We start from the raw sequence: 7333 nt of genomic DNA on the forward strand, positions 1-7333 counted from the left end.
CCACCCCCCCCCCCCTCGCCGCTTTGGCAACCACAAGTCTGTTCTCTGTCTTTTGCTTTTCAAATGCGAACTGTGTGGCCTCAGGTACATTAGGGGTAAGCAGTAGGCAGGAAAGAGAAACTCACTTTATATTTGGCCAGTTCCCAGCCAGCCCCTTGTGAAACCAGTCAGACAGCTGCCATGTCGTGGAGGGAGGTGTGGAAACTTGGGATAAGTTGAGCGTGGAATGAGAACCTGACCACTATTACCACCACCACAATCATGATTCCTATGCTCTTAAGGCACTTGGTGCATGTTAACTCTGCCCCAGACGCCCCTTAAGCCTCAGCTCCTCCCCCTGTAAGGTACACACAATGGGCAGTTGCCTGTACTTCCCTGGAATTTTTGGGACAAGCTCCCTTCAACCCCACCTTCATGGAGCACCCACAGGGGCCCTGTGATGTACCCAGAGGTGTATAGGCATTGTCCTGGCCCTTGAGATGCTCACAGCCATGTCTTTCTTTCAAGTCAGCTCCCTTCTTATTGGGAACAGCATGACAGGGTATTACCTGTTTTCTCCCAGGAAAAGGCTCTGAGCTCAAATTCCCATCCAGATTCTTGGATGTAACAGACTCCAACTGGAACTCACAGTGATTCTCTCTGAGAATCACTTGATTCTCTGTGAGAGTCAGGGCTTTTCTCTCTCTGATAAAAGCCCTGACTCCAGGGGCTGGGACCCAAGCAGTCACGTCTGTGTTACATGGCCCTGTACCTTGAATCACTGACAGATCCAGGGGAAAAATGAGCCCTAGGTGCATGCCTCAGGACCCCACCTTCCTATCCACATTTTAACCTACCATAGGGGTAGGTTAAAATGTTAGCAGTTTGCTCCCAACTAGCAACTGTCCTTTAAAATTGCCATAAATTTGAACTGGGATACCTAACCTGGGTGGGCCAGCTCATTAGAGTATGTCTACAGAACCATAACTAAAAGAAGAGGGTCATCTCTCCTCTGGAGGTAGAAGCCACAGGGCAGGACCTTAACCCTGTGAGCAATCTTGTCCCCGCTAACCTGAAGATGATGGTCTGTAGTTCAAGGCAGTGATAACTTTTCTCTTCAGACAAGGCAGAGATGAGAGACAGAGACAGAGATTTCTGGGGACATTTGATCCTTGGGACCCAACTGCCCCTTCCCCCTTGTGTCGGCAGTTATATGAGGCAGCTCCTTATCCTTTCAATAAATTCTCTATTGCCTGTTAATTAGTGATAGGTTTCTATCACTTGCAGCCAAAATGACACATTGGCAACTTTTCTCATCCTGACAGCTGGCCTATCCCACAATTAGTTGAGCTTTCCTGTTTGTTTGGTTAGGTAGTTTTGGTTTGTTTTGCTTCAAATCATCCGTTTGTCCCCTTTCCTCAAGGATACCTCTGAGTCACAACCTGCTATATGTGGCACCCAGGTGTTCAAGATTTTTTGAAGACACCATTCCAGGTGGCCCAAATTTCCCCATGGCATTCCTCTCCCCTACTGCAGGTCACGGCCTTACCACCCCACTATGGGAGGAATTCTGTGTCTCCTGACTCAGTACCCTCCCATTCTGCTACCTCAACAACCCCACCCCTTCTCTGTGCTTGCTTGGGATTTCTAGCAGGTGATAGCACAAAATTTAACAATGATGCCCCCTCCTCCATCCAGAACTGTGAACCCCACCTGCCTCTAAGAATTTTAATCAGCCTCCTTTCTTCCTTCTTCCCCTTTCCTCTGTTAGCATTAGATCCAAACCCTTGGACAATTGAAAATTATCTCCTCTTTTTAAAACCTGAGGGACTCCTGCTTTAAGACTTCATTTGAAACATTTGACCTCGATTTCAATAGACTTTTAGGGATCTTATTTCTAAAGATTATATATAGAGGTCCTTGACAATCTCAGATTGAATACTCACCATCTCCCCATGTGGCAGACATTTTTTTCGCTATAGAACATTTGAATTTTCCTCCTATTTTCCTGAAATTGGTGGGAGACAGAACCCACCTCCTCCTACAGAAGCTGAAAAGAGCTTCACTCTTCCAGCCTCTCTCGCAGCTAGAATGTAAGCAACCAAATTAGGTGTGGCCCATCAAATGCACACATCTGAGATTTAGAATCAGAAGCTAATTAGGCAAAGACAAAGGGATCACGAATTATCCATTCTGGCAGTGACAGCAAAGACAGCAGCAACATCCAGTCTGTAGAGGCAGCCACGGCCTTGATGCCTCCAGTGGGGTCCAATGCCCCACAGCCCGCCAGCAGTGTTCATGTTGGACAACTTCTGTGGCATTGATCTTGGCTGAGGACTGGCTGCCTAGCTACACTTTGTGCCTGCTCATTTTCTCAACTTGGTTCTCCAGCCTTCCCCAAGGATTGTGTAATGCTCCCAGTGTTCTTTTTTCTTTAAATTGCTCACAACTAGAAACCATGAATGACATACCCTCAAAGTGTTCATGATAGGCAGCAATTTGTTTTTTTCTTGCGGCACACATTGAAATATGTAATCTGGAAGGCTAACACGTATGATCTAGTTGCTTCCCTGGTGGGTGAGCCTGAGTCCCAGGATCCACAGCTCAACATAACTTGATTCTTTCCTTGTGAAATGGTAATAGACAACTTGTTTCTTTTTTTGGTGGGGGCAGGGGAGGAGCCACAGCAACTCAGTTGGAGCTGTGATAGAATTGATAGAATTGCAAAGAAGGGAAGAGCTGCCTTGGACCCAGAAAATAGCTTAATAAATGACTTCAATCCTGTACATAAAATATAATCATAGATCTCATGGGATCGCTTCAGCAATGCTTCTCCCATTTTATGGGGGAAATTAGCTTCTGTGGTGATCATGTGACTATTTCGTTTATCAACTAATCCAGGATGGTGTGGACAGTGAGAGGAGATGCTATTAATGGGAATGCTGAAACAACAGACAGAATGGTCACCCTAAGTAGTAGAGTGGAGACTTGGAGATTCTAGTTCTCGGGATCTACCAGGCTGAGATATCAGTGGTGGTGCCTGGCCCACAGCACCCTCTCTATCGTCTTCAACCACCTTCTCCTTCTCTTCCTTCAGGTCCAAAGCTGGAGATTGACAAGTGTCAACATACCTGCCGCTCGCACACACACACCCCATTCATGCATCTGGCAATATATTCTACATTTGCATGCGTTCTTACAGGGGTGATTTCCATAGCAACAGTAGGAGTATAAAAAAGGCACCTGAGTGATACCTTAAAGATAAATCACTCTCTTGAAGAAGCCCTCCATCTAGGGAATTACAGGCTATTGCCACTTCAAGTTTCTTAGCGCCCCGTCACATATACACATTTCTAACTCCAGTTCACTGTCTTCCAGTGTAATGAATTATAAACATTCTGGCCTCCCTTTTAGGCCAGAAGATAAAGAGAAATCCTGGCTGGAGAGCTGTGGTTCATGAGTATTTTATGAACCAAGAAGGAAGGAGGAAAAAAACTTTCATGTTTTGAGTACCTACAAGGCACTTGGCACTTTTACTTATTTTATCTCATTTTCATAAAAACCCAGGCAGAACAAGGACTCTTATGCAGCACAGGCTGAGCCTTGTGCAAAACCGGCAAATTTCACATCCAACTTCCTATTCCTGGGTCTCATCACTGAGAAAGCCAGAGAAGGAGAAGCATGAAATGGTTAGAAAAAGAGGGTCTGTGTTGGGTGGGGATGGGAATGAGAGGGGTAGGGGACGTGGACGTCAGCAGGAGAGCTGAAAACACAAGGCTCAGGCTGGCTGTTCTGTTTCCAAATCCTTCGTCTTATCAGAGCAGAGGGGACAGAAGGAGGAAAGGATAGTATTGATTCATTTTCTGATCTGAGGAGTGGTGTCCTGCAAGTAAAAGGCGTTGACTAATTGGGGCTCTCTTCCTGGAAACCTGTCAGCCTCAATGGAAAGAAATTTCCATTCTAGTCTTCTTTCTCTATTCTTCGTTTTTTTTAATGGAAAGAAATTTGTACACAGTGCTATATTTTTAAGCAAAACAGTGGTAATTTTTCAGCTCCCTACAAGAATCTTTTCATTTTCTTGAGCCTGTGTCACCGGTTTTTAAAAAATTTTTGCACTCGGGAGCAGATGTGAGAAAGGTTTATCTCACGTGTACTTGAAATTTTATTTCGTTCATTTGTTTGTTCATTCATTCGCACAACGACTGTTTATTAGACTCCTGCTTTGTGTCAGTCCTGGTGCTTTAGGCTGAGAAATGCACACAGACATGGGCCTTGCCCTCTCAAAGCTTGTCATCTAATTGAAAGAAAGAAAAGAATCAGTTAATTATGCAATTTTATAATTGCAAATTGTGATGACAAGGGTGATGTAAAACAAGAGCGCATGACAATGTTAGACGTGCTAGGGCGCGACCCTTGTTCCTCCAGCATTCTACCATCAGGATCTATCCGTTTGAAGGGTGGACAAGTTCACTCATTAAGTCATCCACCATGTAGCATGAATAAGTTCAATCACATTGTTTTCCGTTGAACAAATGTGTGAGATCAGTGTTCTGAGGAAGTGGGAGGATTAATGGAATCAGTGGAGAATAAAGGAATAATTGGGGGACACTGGATGTTGTTTGGTGGGCAAATCCAGTCAGGGAGCTCCAGAAACCCTATTTGCAGCAAGAAGGCACCAGATGCCAGAGAGGGAGGGAGTAGGACACAGAATGAGAAGCTAAGAGCACAGAAAACAGATCTGTCCTAAGGAGGGCCTTCCCCGACACTGCACAGACGGAGATAAAGGATGACGGCTCTAAGGTATAGAGAGTGATCTTAAATTCACTCGTCATTAGTACCTGAGCTATTCAAAGGTAATTTTCAACGACTTCGTGATTAATAATAGACACAGGTGTTTGGCATGCTCTCTGAAATCAAGTGACATCCTTTTATTAGTGGTTTTCCAGATGGCCACATTGGATTCTGCCAACTAACGCCAGATGGGAAGGGTACCCTGAGCTGGACTGAATCTGCACATCCCTCCAGTTGTTACCTATCAAGCTTGGGCTCCTGAATGAGATAACATGGGATATGGTTGGGTTAAATGAACACTCTTTATTCCTGCTTATAACTTAATCCCTCTTTGCTCCCTTATCTTAGTGAATCAGATCAAACAACATACAAACTCAAAGTCTCTCCCCCTTTCCTTTATTTTAGTCTGAAGTCTAAGCCAGAATGAATTATAAGAAATCAGCCCTTTGGATTGCTTTGCCCTGGGCTTCCACCTGGCCCTGCATATCCTTCTGGATAAAAACACCTCCTAAGATGATGGCTCAGCCAGTGCTGTTTTACCATTCTGAAGGCAGGATTGATAAAAGAGAGTTTCCCTGGGGTTATCTGTCATTCGTTCACCATGAATGGTCTCCATTGCCAAGTCTTGAGGAGGGTGTGTGGACCCTCTACTAGGGCCATGTAACGCTCCTCCCTGAGTTTAGTGCTGGGGAAAGAGATTATGCAAACACTCTCAAATTTAGGGTCAGTTGGGACCGTTCATGCAAGAGCTGTTATTGTCCGTAAAGAGCTAATGTGGGTTTCCTCTAGCATTTCCCCTTCTCTTAAGCAATTCTGAATTTCTCTCTGAGTCTAAATGTCAACAGGATGTTGCTTTATGTAGATTGAAACCTTTCTCTACTTTCAACTTTATTTTAAGTTAAGCTATGTCAAAGAGCTCCTTCCATGTGCCTAAGGTTGAGTGATCCCGGGAGGGCCAGACTACGTCTTATAACACTTCATCTACACGTGGCTTGCCAGGAGCCTTTGCAAAATAAAAGTTGAACGATTCAATCATTCAAATATAAGGCAACTTCTCTGCTTTCAGGAAATGTATAATCTGGTGAGAGAGATAAAGGCACGCATACATAAAAAAGATATATAAAGTAGTGTGCTACAATGAGAAGTGTTCTAGGCTGGAAATCAAGGGCCCACGTCACAGTGGTGGTTCTGCCATTTGTAGATGGTGACTCAACACTGCTTCTCTGAACCCCAGTTCCCTCCTCTGTAATGTGAAGGATTTGGACTAGATAATATCAGGTGATTCCCTGTAGACTCTCCCTACAGACCACATCCCAAATCTACTCTCTTGCCTCTGTGTCCAATACTGCTCCTGTCCACACTAGCACCATCTCTTTCCTCTACAATCGTAAAAGCTCCTTGTCTTCCTGCTTCCATTCCTGCCGTCCTTGAATTCATTGTCACAGCCAGAGTAATCTCTAGAAAACACAAATCATGTCTTGTCACATGCCCCTCCTACTACCTAAAATTCTCTGACTGGCTCCCTACTGCACGTAGACTAAAACAGAAGCCACGCAGCAGGCCTTCCGTGACCTCCATGGCCTGGCCTCTGATTAGCTCTCTGATTTTACCTTCTTGTGCTCTCCTCCTCATTCACTATGGGATGACCGCCTTCCTTGCCCAAACAATGCCCATACTAATTCTGTCCCGTTCTTCCATCCAGAAAATTCCCTTCCCAATAGACTCATATCTTCTTGGCTTTTTGCCCCACGCACACAGTAGTCTTTCTCTATCCCTCTAAATGGGACCAGGGGACCAATGAGATAAGTAGAAGAAATCAAGATTAGATTCTAATCCAATCAAGAAATTAAGTGGAGGATGACATCAAGGTTTCTCATTTGGGAGACTAATGGGGGCAGGGGACTAGAAGAGGAAAGACAGGTGTGTGACGCGTTAAAGGAATTTCCAGTGGATCCTTTATTAAACCCTCCTCCTTCTTTTGCTCCCTTTCCCTTATCTAGGATACATAAGCATAGTCATTGCTAAGCTAGTTGCTATGTTCAGCGTCTGGTCTGATTGGTCAGTGCCAATTTTTAACATTGTGGCTGCTAGTGGTCTTTGAAGTACCTTGTTCCCCTCTCTGAATCATTTCCTACTCTATGCTAGAAGGCCATCCCCAGGCAGAACTTTTTCCCCCTAAAGGCAGAAATTCCTAAATTTGAGATTATGGGGCCACCCAAGAAACAGGCCGAGTTTATTTGAAGACTCTCCTCTTTAAGCCTTACAATTCAACAAAATTTGCATTCTGCTTCATAAGAAATCTGTATTTGTTTTAACATAAAAATAATGTGTTAAAGTACTATCAAGCTTTGCAGTTTAGAGAGTGGGCTTTGCAGTCAGAATGGTAAGAGTTTGGATCGCTGTTCTGCCTTTTGGTAGTTGTATGACCTTGAGAAAGTGCCTCGGCCTCTCTGAGCCTCCATACTCCTCGTATGGTTGTTGAGCACATGGTAAATAGTCTACGGATTGTGAACCCTGAGGGCCAGGGTCTGTGTTTTGCTCATCTTTGGACTCTTCACAGAGT

This window comes from Physeter macrocephalus, chromosome 20 (genome assembly GCF_002837175.3).
Source record: "Physeter macrocephalus isolate SW-GA chromosome 20, ASM283717v5, whole genome shotgun sequence".
In the NCBI taxonomy this organism is placed as follows: Eukaryota; Metazoa; Chordata; class Mammalia; order Artiodactyla; family Physeteridae; genus Physeter; species Physeter macrocephalus.